Source organism: Nyctereutes procyonoides, unplaced genomic scaffold, assembly GCF_905146905.1.
Source record: "Nyctereutes procyonoides isolate TBG_1078 unplaced genomic scaffold, NYPRO_anot_genome, whole genome shotgun sequence".
Taxonomy (NCBI): domain Eukaryota; kingdom Metazoa; phylum Chordata; class Mammalia; order Carnivora; family Canidae; genus Nyctereutes; species Nyctereutes procyonoides.
Genome location: NW_026575036.1, coordinates 6,269,505 through 6,276,164, shown reverse-complemented (window position 1 = coordinate 6,276,164; position 6,660 = coordinate 6,269,505).

Sequence of the window (6,660 nt, the reverse complement as noted above, 5' to 3'; positions counted from 1 at the left end):
GACTGACTTCCTATGTCTTCAGCAGGCAGTTTGCTGTTATCACAATACATATTTGCAACTTGTAAATTTAAGGTCTTTGGAATCTTAAACTCTGTTCCCTTTCCCTCTTCCCCACAGCTACGTACACTGTGGCTAGCACTGAACACCAGAAGCCCAGACAACACTTACCCATGCATGACACCTGTTTTCTTGAATATATATGGCAAATGTTGATTTGTAGGTTTTCTTTCTCTTGCCATCTAGCAGTTTTTGGGTAACTTCTCTCCATCATCAATTGATGCATGTTACATGCTTCCAGGTGGCAGATTCAATTTAACCTCAAAGGAAAGTCAAGTGGAAAGGTAAAGTTGCTTCACCGAGTATATTCCAAATTGATAAATATGAGTTTTGGATTATATCCTTTTGGTTTGTTCTCTTTCATATTTTCTTTTATCTCCTAGAAATCACAGAGTGGAGAGTAGAAAGAACTAGGGGAGAGAGATGAAGAGTGTCCCAGAAAAAGTGGTGGTGGAGGCTCTTTATTGTAGATTATGTTGCCTGAGGTGGTGAGGCAGGTGGGACTTGGTAGAGAAGTCATATGGATCTACATTAGGATCAGACCTCAGGACTTCGGGGCATGATATAACATTCATATGACTCAGATGATCTGGTATACTTCTTTTTTTTTCATTTTTTAAATTTTTTAATAAATTTATTTTTTATTGGTATTCACTTTGTCAACATATAGAATAACATCCAGTGCTCATCCCGTCAAGTGCCCGCCTCAGTGCCTGTCCCCAGTCACCCCCACCCCCCGCCCACCTCCCTTTCCACCACCGCTAGTTCATTTCCCAGAGTTAGGTGTCTCTCATGTTCTGTCTCCCTTTCTGATATTTCCCACTTATTTTTCTCCTTTCCCCTTTATTCCCTTTCACTATTTTTTATATTCCCCAAATGAATGAGACCATAGGATGTTTGTCCTTCTCCGATTGACTTGTTTCACTCAGCATAATACCCTCCAGTTCCATCCATGTCGAAGCAAATGGTGGGTATTTGTCGTTTCTAATGGCTGAGGAATATTCCATTGTATACATAGACAACATCTTCTTTATGCATTCATCTTTCGATGGACACCGAGGCTCCTTCCACAGTTTGGCTATTGTGGACGTTGCTGCTATAAACATCGGGGTGCAAGTGTCCCGGGGTTTCATTGAATCTGTATCTTTGGGGTAAATCTCCAGCAGTGCAATTGCTGGGTCGTAGGGCAGATCTATTTTCAACTCTTTGACGAACCTCCACACAGTTTTCCAGAGTGGCTGCACCAGTTCACATTCCCACCAACAGTGCAGGAGGGTTCCCCTTTCTCCACATCCTCTCCAACATTTGTGGTTTCCAGTCTTGTTAATTTTCCCCATTCTCACTGGTGTAAGGTGGGATCTCATTGTGGTTTCGATTTGTATTTCCCTGATGGCAAGTGATACAGAACATTTTCTCATGTGCTTGTTAGCCATGTCTCTGTCTTCCTCTGTGAGATTTCTCTTCATGTCTTTTGCCCATTTCATGATTGGATTGTTTCTTTGGTGTTGAGTTTAATAAGTTCTTTATAGATCTTGGAAACTAGCCCTTTATCTGATACATCATTTGCAAATATCTTCTCCCATTCTGTGGGTTGTCTTTTAGTTTTGTTAGCTGTATCCTTTGCTGTGCAAAAGCTTCTTATCTTGATCAAGTCCCAATAGTTCATTTCTGCTTTTCTTTCTTTTGCCTTCGTGGATGTATCTTGCAAGAAATTACTGTGGTCAAGTTCAAAAAGGGTGTTGCCTGTGTTCTCCTCTAGGATTTTGATGGACTCTTGTCTCACATTTAGATCTTTCATCCATTTTGAGTTTATCTTTGTGTATGGTGCAAGGGAATGGTCTAGTTTCCTTCTTCTGCATGTGGATGTCCAATTTCTCTGGCACCATTTATTGAAGAGACTGTCTTTCTTCCAGTGGATAGTCTTTCCTCCTTTGTTGAATATTAGTTCACCATAAAGTTGAGGGTCCACTTCTGGATTCTCTCTTCTGTTCCATGATCTATGTGTCTGTATTTGTGCCAGTACCACACTGTCTTGATGACCACAGCTTTGTAGTACAACCTGAAATCTGGCATTGTGATGCCCCCAGCTATAGTTTGCTTTTTTAAAATTCCCCTGGCTATTCGGGGTCTTTTCTGATTCCACACAGATCTTAAAACAATTTGTTCCAACTCTCTGAAGGAAGTCCATGGTATTTTTTTAATTTTTTTTATTTATTTATGATAGGCACACAGTGAGAGAGAGAGGCAGAGACACAGGCAGAGGGAGAAGCAGGCTCCATGCCCCAGGAGCCCGATGTGGGATTCGATCCCGGGTCTCCAGGATCGCGCCCTGGGCCAAAGGCAGGCGCTAAACCGCTGCGCCACCCAGGGATCCCAAGTCCATGGTATTTTGATAGGGATTGCACTAAACGTGTAAATTGCCCTGGGTAACACTGACATTTTCACAATATTAATTCTGCCAATCCATGAGCATGGAATCTTTTTCCATCTCTTTGTGTCTTCCTCAATTTCCTTCAGAAGTGTTCTCTAGATTTTAGGGTATAGATCCTTTACCTCTTTGGTTAGGTTTATTCCTAGGTATCTTATGCTTTTGGGTGCAATTGTAAATGGGATTGACTCCTTAATTTCTCTTTCTTCAGTCTCATTGTCAGTGTATAGAAATGCCACTGACTTCTGGGCGTTAATTTTGTATCCTGCCACACTGCCAAATTGCTATGAGTTCTAGAAATCTTGGGGTGGAGGCTTTTGGGTTTTCTATGTAGAGTATCATGTCATTGGCGAAGAGGGAGAGTTTGACTTCTTCTTTGCCAATTTGAATGCCTTTAATGTCTTTTTGTTGTCTGGTTGCTGAGGCTAGGACTTCTAGTACTATGTTGAATAGCAGTGGTGAGAGTGGACATCCCTGTCTTGTTCCTGATCTTAGGGGAAAGGCTCCCAGTGCTTCCCCACTGAGAATGATATTTGCTGTGGGCTTTTCGTAGATGGCTTTTAGGATGATGAGGAATATTCCCTCTATCCCTACACTCTGACGAGTTTTGATCAGGAATGGATGCTGTATTTTGTCAAATGCTTTCTCTGCATCTATTGAAAGGATCGTATGGTTCTTGTTTTTTCTCTTGCTGATATGATGAAAAACATTGATTGTTTTACGAGTGTTGAACCAGCCTTGTGTCCTGGGGATAAATCCTACTTGGTCATGGTGAATAATTTTCTTAATGTACTGTTGGATCCTATTGGCTAGTATCTTGTTGAGAATTTTTGCATCCATGTTCATCAGGGATATTGGTCTATAATTCTTTTGGTGGAGTCTTTGCCTGGTTTTGGAATTAAGGTGATGCTGGCCTCATAGAACGAGTTTGGAAGTACTCCATCTCTTTCTATCTTTGCAAACAGCTTTAGTAGAATAGGTATGGTTTCTTCTTTAAATGTTTGATAGAATCCCCCAGTGAAGCCATCTGGCTCTGGACTTTTGTGTCTTGGGAGGTTTTTAATGACTGCTTCAATTTCCTCCCTGGTTATTGGCCTGTTCAGGTTTTCTATTTCTTCCTGTTCCAGTTTTGGTAGTTTGTGGTTTTCCAGAAATGCGTCCATTACTTATAGATTGCCTAACTTATTGGCATATTGCTGCTCATAATATGTTTTTAAAATCATTTGTATTTCCTTGGTGTTGGTAGTGATCTCTCCTTTCTCATTCATGATTTTACTAATTTGAGTCTTCTCTCTCTTCTCTTTAATAAGGCTGGCTAATGGTTTATCTATCTCATTAATTCTTTCAAAGAACCTATTCCTGGTTTTGTTGATCTGTTCCACAGTTCTTCTGGTCTCGATTTTGTTGAGTTCTGCTCGAATCTTTATTAACTCTCTTCCTCTGCTGGGTGTAGGATCCATTTGCTGTTTTTCTCTAGCTCCTTTAGGTGTAGGGTTAGCTCTTGTATTTGAGTTGTTTCCAGTTTTTGTCTCCAGGATCGCGCCCTGGGCCAAAGGCAGGCGCCAAACCGCTGCGCCACCCAGGGATCCCCTAACACCCAGGGATCCCCTTGTTTCCAGTTTTTGGATGGATGCTTGTATTTCAATGTATTTCCCCCTCATGACTGCTTTTGCTGCATCCCAAAGATTTTGAACAGTTGTATCTTCCTTCTCATTAGTTTCCATGAATCTTTTTAATTCTTCCTTAATTTCCTGGTTGACCCTTTTGTCTTTTAGCAGGATGGTCCTTAACCTCCACGTGTTTGATGTCCTTCCAAACTTCTTGTTGTGATTTAGTTCTAATTTCAAGGCATTATGGTCTGAGAATATGCAGGGGATGATCCCAGTCTTTTGGTATCGGTTCAGACCCGATTTGTGACCCAGTATGTGGTCTATTCTGGAGAAAGTTCCATGTGCACTTGAGAAGAATGTGTATTCAGTTCAGTTTGGATGGAAATTTCTGTAGATATCTGTGAAATCCATCTGGTCCAGTGTATCACTTAAAGCTCTTGTTTCTTTGGAGATGTTGTGCTTAGGAGACCTATCGAGTGTAGAAAGCGCTAGATTGAAGTCACCAAGTATAAGTGTATTATTATCTAAGTATGTCTTAACTTTGGCTATTAATTGATTGATATATTTGGCAGCTCCCGCATTCGGGGCATATATATTGATGATTGTTAAGTCCTCTTGTTGGATAGATCCTTTAAGTATGATATAGTGTTCCTCTTCATCTCTCACTACAGTTTTTGAGATAAAATTTAGTTTATCTGATACAAGGATGGCTACCCCTGCTTTCTTTTGAGGACCTTTTGAATGGTAAATGGTTCTCCAACCTCTTGTTTTCAGGCTGTAGGTGAACTTATGTCTAAAACGAGTATCTTATAGACAGGAAATAGATGGGTCCTGCTTTTTTATCCAGTCTGACACCCTGTGCCTTTTTTTAAAATTTTTATTTATTTATGATAGTCACACACACACACACACAGAGAGAGAGAGAGAGAGAGAGAGAGAGAGAGAGAGAGAGGGGCAGAGACACAGGCAGAGGGAGAAGCAGGCTCCATGCACTGGGAGCCTGATGTGGGATTCAATCTCAGGTCTCCAGGATCGCACCCTGGGCCAAAGGCAGGTGCTAAACCGCTGCGCCACCCAGGGATCCCATACCCTGCGCCTTTTGATGGTGTCATTAAGCCCATTCACATTCAGAGTTACTGTTGAAAGATATGAGTTTAGTGTCATCATGATACCTATTCAGTCCCTGTTTTTGTGGATTGTTCCATTGGACTTCTTCTTAAAGGGGAATTTTAGGAGTCCCCCTTGAAATTTCTTGCAGGGCTGGTTTGGTGGTCACATATTCTTTCAGTTCCTGCCTGTTTTGGAAGCTCTTTATCTCTCCTATTCTGAATGAGAGCCTTGCTGGATAAAGTATTCTTGGCTGCATGTTCTTCTCATTTGGACCCTGAAGAGGAGATCCTTTCCATTGGTCACTGTTTCAGGGTCTTGGAAGTGCTATATTATGATTGCCTAGTGCAGGAATCTCTGTAGATAGGGACTATATCTTTACTTCCACCAGTACAAGGCTCAGTGCACATTCAGTTAGAATGTGCTATGAACTCTGAGTGACTGTCTCAGGACATCCGCCATAGTAAAGCTTAAGACAGTTCCTTTTTAGGTTTATTCCTGATATTATTGGAAGCATGATTGATGGGCCAGGATGGACAGTGGTGCTAGAGGAACCTGTAGGAGATTCTGAGAGAGCACCTGGGTGTGTGTGGGGGTGCTTCCATACTTATTTACAGGACTGTTGAGTGGGCTCTTTAGCTGGATCTGGGACTGGTCTCCACGTACTACAGGCTGTGCTTCACCAGGATCCCCACACTCTCCTCCTGCCAGCCACGACCTCCCCTATTCCCTGGAACCTGGGAAGTTTGTTTAATTCCTAATTCACATCTTGCTTCCAAAAATGTCTCCAGCAAAGTCCCGTCTAAGCTCCCAGGCCTCCTCATCACGTAGGGACCCACTAGTCTTTCATTGCCCACTGCTGCTTTCACTCAGGATTCTAGCTAAGGAACCTCCTTCCTACTTTCACACCCTTCCCAGGTCCCTTCTGCCCTTTAGCCCCAACTCCCTGTGGCCCAGCCTGGTTAGTGCTCAGACTCCTGAGGCCCCATCTCCATGAGGACCTCACGTCCACAGGGCCTCATCTCCCTGAAGGCCTCATTAGTTCCACTCCAAGCCTGACTCTGCTTGGCCAAGCTCCATCTCCCTCCCTGGGTTTATCTTGCACTTTTTTCCCAAGTTTTTCTCCTCAAAGGCAGAAGATGTCCCTGGGAAAGTGATATCTCCTGTTTATAGAGTGGGCAGGAAAATGAGGAGAGAGAGAGACACAGAGGGAGAGAGAGACAGAGAGAGAGGGAGGGAGGGAGAGAGAGAGAAAGAGCAGATGAAGCCTGGGCTTGGAGCACTGCTGGCTATAGAAGCCCTGTGTGGATTGAGCAGAGGGTATTTCATGGCACCAGAGCTAGACTTTGATTTGGCCAGTGTTGACCACTACCTTGTGAGTTTGGGAAGGACATGTAGGCTTGCTAGGATCAGAGGGATTTGAAGGCCTACACTCTGTTGTTCTTCTCCCGACCAGAA